The sequence below is a fragment of the Symphalangus syndactylus genome, chromosome 12, assembly GCF_028878055.3.
Source record: "Symphalangus syndactylus isolate Jambi chromosome 12, NHGRI_mSymSyn1-v2.1_pri, whole genome shotgun sequence".
NCBI lineage: Eukaryota > Metazoa > Chordata > Mammalia > Primates > Hylobatidae > Symphalangus > Symphalangus syndactylus.
In genome coordinates, this window is record NC_072441.2 from 68,512,223 (window position 1) to 68,518,394 (window position 6,172).

Consider the following 6,172-nt stretch of genomic DNA (forward strand, 5'->3'; position numbering starts at 1 on the left):
TAACTGTCTTTCTGTGCCTGGTTTATTTCTCTTAACACAATGTCCTCCAGTTCCATCCATGTTACTGCAAATTACAGGTTTTTATTCTTTTTATGGCTGAATAGTATTCCATTGTATATACACTGCATTTTCTTTATTTATTCATGGACACTTAGGTTGATTCCTTATCTTGGCTATTCTGACTAGTGCCGAAATAAACATGGAGGTGCAGGTATTCCTTTGATATACTGATTTATTTTCCTTTGAATACATTCCCAGTAGTGGAATTACTGGATCATATGGTAGTTCAATTTTTAATTTTTTGAGAAACTGCCATGCTGTTTTCCATAATGGCTATACTAATTGACATTTTCACCAACAGCGTATGATTCCCTTTTTTCCACATCATCATCAGTGCTTGTTATTTTTTGTCTTTTTGACAATAACCATTCTAACTGGGGTGAGATGATATCTGATTGTGGTTTTGATTTGCATTTCCCTAATGATTAGCAATGTTGAACATTTTTTCACATATCTGTAGGCCATTTGTATGTCTTCTTATGAGAAATGTCTATTCACATCTGTTGCCCACTTTTTAATGGGATTACTGGCTTTTGTTTTGTTTTGTTTTGTTGCTGTTGAGTTGAGTTCCTTGTATATTCTAGATATCAGTTCCTTGTCAGATGAATAGTTTGCAAATATTTTCTCCCATTGTACGAGTTGTCTCTTTATCAATTGTTTCCTTTGCAGTGCAGAACCTTTTTAGCTTAATATAGTCTTATTTGTCTGTTTTTGTTTTTCTTGCCGGTGATTTAAAGTCTTAGTTACAGCAGGGCATGGTGGCTCATGTCTGTAATTCTAGTGCCTCAGGAGGCTGAGATGGGAAGATCACTTGAGGACAGGAGTTTGAGACCAGCCTGTGCAACATAGTGAGACCCTGTCTCTACAAAAAAAAAAAAAAAAATTAGTTGAGCATGGTGTTGTGCGCCTGTAGTCTCATCTACTCAGGAGTCTGAGGTGGAAGGATCACCCAAACCCAGGAGCTTAAGGCTGCAGTGAGCCATGATCATGCCACTGCACTCCAGCCTGGACAACAGAGGAGACCCCAGGTCTAAAAAATTTTAAAAATTAAAAAATAAAGGCTCATCCATAAAATCTTCACCTAGTCCAATGTCCTATAGAATTTCCCCTATGTTTTCTTTTGGATCTTATCTTTAAGTCTTTAATCCATTTTAAGTTGACTTTTGTATATGGTGAGAGACAAGGGTCTAGTTTCATCCTTCTGCATGTGCATATCCAGTTTCCCCAGCACCATTTATTGAAGAAGGTGTTCTTTCCCCAGTGTATGTTTGTGGCACTTTAGTCAAAAATCAATTGGCTGTAAATATGCGGATTTATTTCTGGGTTCTCTGTTCTGTTCCTTTGGCCTATGTATTGATTTTTATACTAATACTATGCTGTTTGGGTTACTATAGCTTTGTAGTATATTTTGAAGTAAGGTAGTATGATGCTTCCAGCTTTGTTCTTTTTGCTTAGGATTGCTTTGGCTATTTGAGGTCTTTTGTGGTTCCACACAAATTTTAGAATTCTTTTCTATTTATGTGAAGAATGTCACTGGTATTTTGGTAGGGAATGCATTAAATACATAGATTGTTTTGTGTATTATGGCCATTTTAGCAATAGTAATTCTTGTGATTCATGAGCGTGGGATGTCTTTCCATTTGTTTGTGTCCTCTTCAATCTCTTTCATCAGTGGTTTTTGTTGTAGAGGTCTTTCATATCCTTCATTAAATTCATTCCTAGGTATTTTATTTTTTGTAGCTATCGTAAGTGGGATTGCTTTTTTGATTTCCTTTTCGGCTAGTTTGTTATTGGTGTATAGAAACACTACTGATTTTTGTATGTTGATTTTGTATCCTACAACTTTACTGAATCTGTTTATCAGTTCTAACAGTTTTTTGGTGGATTCTTCAGGTTTTTCGTGATATAAGATTATGTCATTTGCAAAGGAAGATAATTTGACTTCCTCTTTTCTAACTTAGATGCCTTTTATTTTTCTGTTTTTTGGTTGGTCTAGCTAGGACTTCCAGTACTATGTTGAATAAGAGTGGTGAAAGGTGGACATCCTTGTTTTGTTCCAGTTCCTAGAGAATAGGCTTTTAGCTTTTCCTCATTTAATGTAATGTTAGGTGTAGGTTTGTCATATATGGCCTTATTATGTTGAAGTATGTTCCATCAGTGCCTAATTTGTTGAGAGTTTTTAATCATGAAGACATGTTGAATTTTATAAAATGATTTTTTTGCATCTATTGTGATTATCATATGGTTTTTGTCTTTTATTCTGTTGATGTGATATATCACATTCATTGATTTGCCTATATTAAAACATCTTTGCATCCCTGAGATAAATCCCACTTGATTATGGTGTCTTATCTTTTTGATGTGTTGTTTGTTTTGCTAGTATTTTATTAAGGAGTTTTGCATCTATGGGATATCGGTCTGTTTCCTTCTTTTTTTTTAACTGCACACATACATGGAAATTAAACAACATGCTCCTAAATGACAATTGGGTCCATAAAGATATTCAGAAGGAAATAAAAAAATTTCTTGAAGCAAATGAAAGTGGAAACACAATTTACCAAAACCAGTGTGTTTCATACCACTGGTTTTTGTTGTTGTTGCTATTGTTGTATCCTTTTCTGGTTTTGGTATCAGGGTAATGCTGTCCTTGTAGAATGATTTAGAAAGAATTCCCTCCTCTATTTTTGCAACAATTTGAGAAGAATTGATGTTAGTTCTTTACAGGTTTGGTAGTAAAGCCATCCAGTCCTGGTCTTCCCTTTACTGAAAAATCTTTTATTACTGATTCAATCTCATTATCCATTATTGTTCTTTTCAGGTTTTTTATTTCTTGCTTGTTCAATCTTGGTATGTTGTGTTTGCCCAAGAATTTATTCATATTCTTTAGGTTTTGCAGTTTGTTAGCCACATCATTGGTCATTGTTTGTAATAGTTGTCAATGATCTTTGTATTTTTGTGGTAACAGTTGTAAGGTCTTCTGGTTTCTGATTGTGTTTGTTTGGGTCTTCTCTCTTTTTTTCTTGGTCTAACTAACAGTTTATGAATTTTGTTTATCTTTTCAAAAGCCAACTTTTTGTTCAGTTGATTCTTTTTTTCTTTTTTTTGTCCCTATTCATTTTGTTCTGCTCTGATCTTTATCTTTTCTTTACTTTTACTAATTTTGAGTCTGGTTTGCTCTTGCTTTTCTAGTTTATTGAGGTGCATAATTGGTTGTTTATTTGAAATCTTTCTACTTTTTTGGTGTAGGCATTTATTGCTATAAAATTCCCTTTTGGCAATGCTTTGCAGTATCCCATTGGTTTTGGTAAGTTGGGTTTTCTTTTTTTTTTTTCAAGAGAATTAAATGGGTTATTGATTACACATGACAATGGATGATAAACAAGCTTTATTCCCATCTATAATTTTGTCTGGTACCATTATTCAATTTAGATATATTGCATAGGATGTGCCAACAAACTTTCTTTTTTTTTCTTTTTTTTTTTTTTTGAGACGGAGTCTCGCTCTGTCACCCAGGCTGGAGTGCAGTGGCACAATCTCGGCTCACTGCAACCTCCGCCTCCTGGGTTCACACCATTCTCCTGCCTCAGCCTCCCAAGTAGCTGGGATTACAGGCACCCGCCACCACGCCTGGCTAATTTTTTGTATTTTCAGTAGAGATGGTGTTTCACCATGTTGGCCAGAGTAGTCTCTATCTCCTGACCTCATGATCCACCCGCCTTGGCCTCCCAAAGTGCTGGGATTACAGGCCTGAGCCACCGCACCCAGCCCCCAACAATCATTTTTATAGCCAATAATTCCATGATTTTGCTTGGGCAATCCGTTTTAATGGTTAACTTCAGATCACAACAGTAACTATCAGTTCAACTACACCAAGGTTTCTGAAGACAATGGCTTCTCCACCCAAGCAGGTTGTATATAAATTCCAAATAGAACCTGGTATCACCCTGAAGGAATTCTAACTTCACACTGTTGGAGAAATTTACCAAGTTGGCTTCAGAGTAGACTAACTTAGCACATTTTTTAAAAAGACACATATATTCAGCATCACAATCAGACCATTACATTTAGCAATCAACAGCATGAGTGAAAAAAAAAAAAAAAAAAAACTGGCCAGGCGCGGTGGCTCACGCCTGTAATCCCAGCACTCTGGGAGGCTGAGGCGGGTGGATCACGAGGTCAGGAGATCGAAACCATCCTGACTAACATGGTGAAACCCTGTCTCTACTAAAAATACAAAAAATTAGCCTGGCGTAGTGGCTGGCGCCTGTAGTCCCAGCTACTCGGGAGGCTGAGGCAGGAGAATGGCATGAACCTGGGAGGCGGAGGTTGCAGTGAGCCGAGATCAAGTCACTGCACTCCAGCCTGGGTCACACAGTGAGACTCTGTCTCAAAAAAAAAAAATAAAAATAAAAAAACTACATTAAAACCCTTTGTTGGAATGCTTTACACTTTCCACAGAACAGAAACTAAAATAACCTGTTATACAATTAGTCACAAATACAGTCCTCCTCAAGTTTTTTGCCCATACACGAGTATTTGTCTCAAACATGTCTTCTTTATAGTAGTTAGGCCCTGCCACCACTGTGCTTGGCTGAGTTCACAAATCTGTTGTAAGCTGTAGCTTCCCTGTCACTTCCATAGCTCTCCTCTCCTGCTAAAATTTGTTTCCTGGCAGTAATTAAAATCTTCTGCCACTGCCATAGCTGCTGCTGCTACTAGAACCACCATAGCCACCTTGGTTTCATGGTTTGGCAAAGTATTGGCCTCCACCACCATAGGGGCCAGAGTTTCTGCCTCCAAAGTCTCCTGCCTTCGTGGGTCCGAAATTTAAAGACCGATTATTGTAACTGCCAAAATCATTACAACTTCCACCACTTCCAAAATTGCTTCCGTCATTACCAAATCCATTATAGCCATCTCCACTGCCACCACCACAACCATTGAAGTTTCCTCCATGACCAAAGTTGTCATTCCAAAAACTACCTCTGTGACCACCACCAAAGTTTCCAGAACCACTTTGACCTCTTTGGCTGGATGAAGCACTAGCCATCTCTTGCTTTGACAGGGCTTTCCTAACTTCACAGTTGTGGCCATTCATAGTATAGTATTTCTGAATGACAGTCTTATCCATGGAGTCATGGTCGTCAAAAGCTACAAAGGCAAAAGCCCCTCTTCTTGCCACTGCCTCAGTCAGTCATTATTTCGATCACTTCCATTTTTCCACACTGTTCAAAATAATCTCTTAGGTGATGTTCTTCATTGTCTTCTTTAATGCCACCAACAAATACCTTTTTCACAGTTAAGTGGGCACCCGGTCTTTGAGAATCTTCTCTTCAGACAGCTCTCTTTGGTTCCACAACTCTTCCATCGACCTTGTGTGGCCTCGCATTCATGGCTGCATCCACCTCCACAGTGGTATATGTGACAAACCCAAAGCCCCTGGAGAGCTTGGTGTTTGAATCTCTCATTAACACTCAGCCCGTGAATTCCCCATTGCTCAAAATGGTTCCTCAGGTTCTCGTTGGTTGTTTCAAAACTCAACCCTCCAATGAAGAGCTTCCTCAGCTATTAGGGCTCTTTAGGAGACTCTGACTTAGACATGACTGCAGGGGGATGAGAGACTTTAACAATGCTTCCTTGGCAGCATCCATGGGCATAAAGGACATGTTTCCATTTTCATTTGCTTCACGAAATTTTTTTATTTCCTTCTGAATATCTTTACTGACCCAATTGTTAGGAGCATGTTGTTTAATTTCCATGTGTTTGTACAGTTTCCAAAGTTCCTCTTGTTATTGATTTTCAGTTTTATTCCATTGTGGGCTGAGAAGATACTTGTTATGATTTTGGTTTTTAAAAGTTTGTTAAGACTTGTCTTGTGGTATAATATATGGTCTATCCTGGAGAATGTTCCATGTGCTGATGAGTAGGATGTGCATTCTGCAGCTGTTGGATGAAATGTCTTGTAGATGCCTGTTAGTTTCGGTTAGTCTCTAGTGCAGATTGTGTATGATGTTTCCTTGCTGGTTTTCTGTCTAGATCTGTGAAATGATGAAAGTGAGATGTTGAAGTCCTCAACTATTAGTATACTGGAGTCTCCCTCTTTAGCTCTAAC

The 6,172-nt window shown here is 38.0% G+C and overlaps 1 pseudogene; it reads right to left on the reverse strand.

The window, feature by feature from the left end:
• Nucleotides 1-4,738: 4,738 nt before the first annotated feature.
• LOC129484001 (heterogeneous nuclear ribonucleoprotein A1-like) lies at nucleotides 4,739-5,661 on the reverse strand (annotated as a pseudogene).
• Between the last annotated feature and the right edge of the window lie 511 nt (nucleotides 5,662-6,172).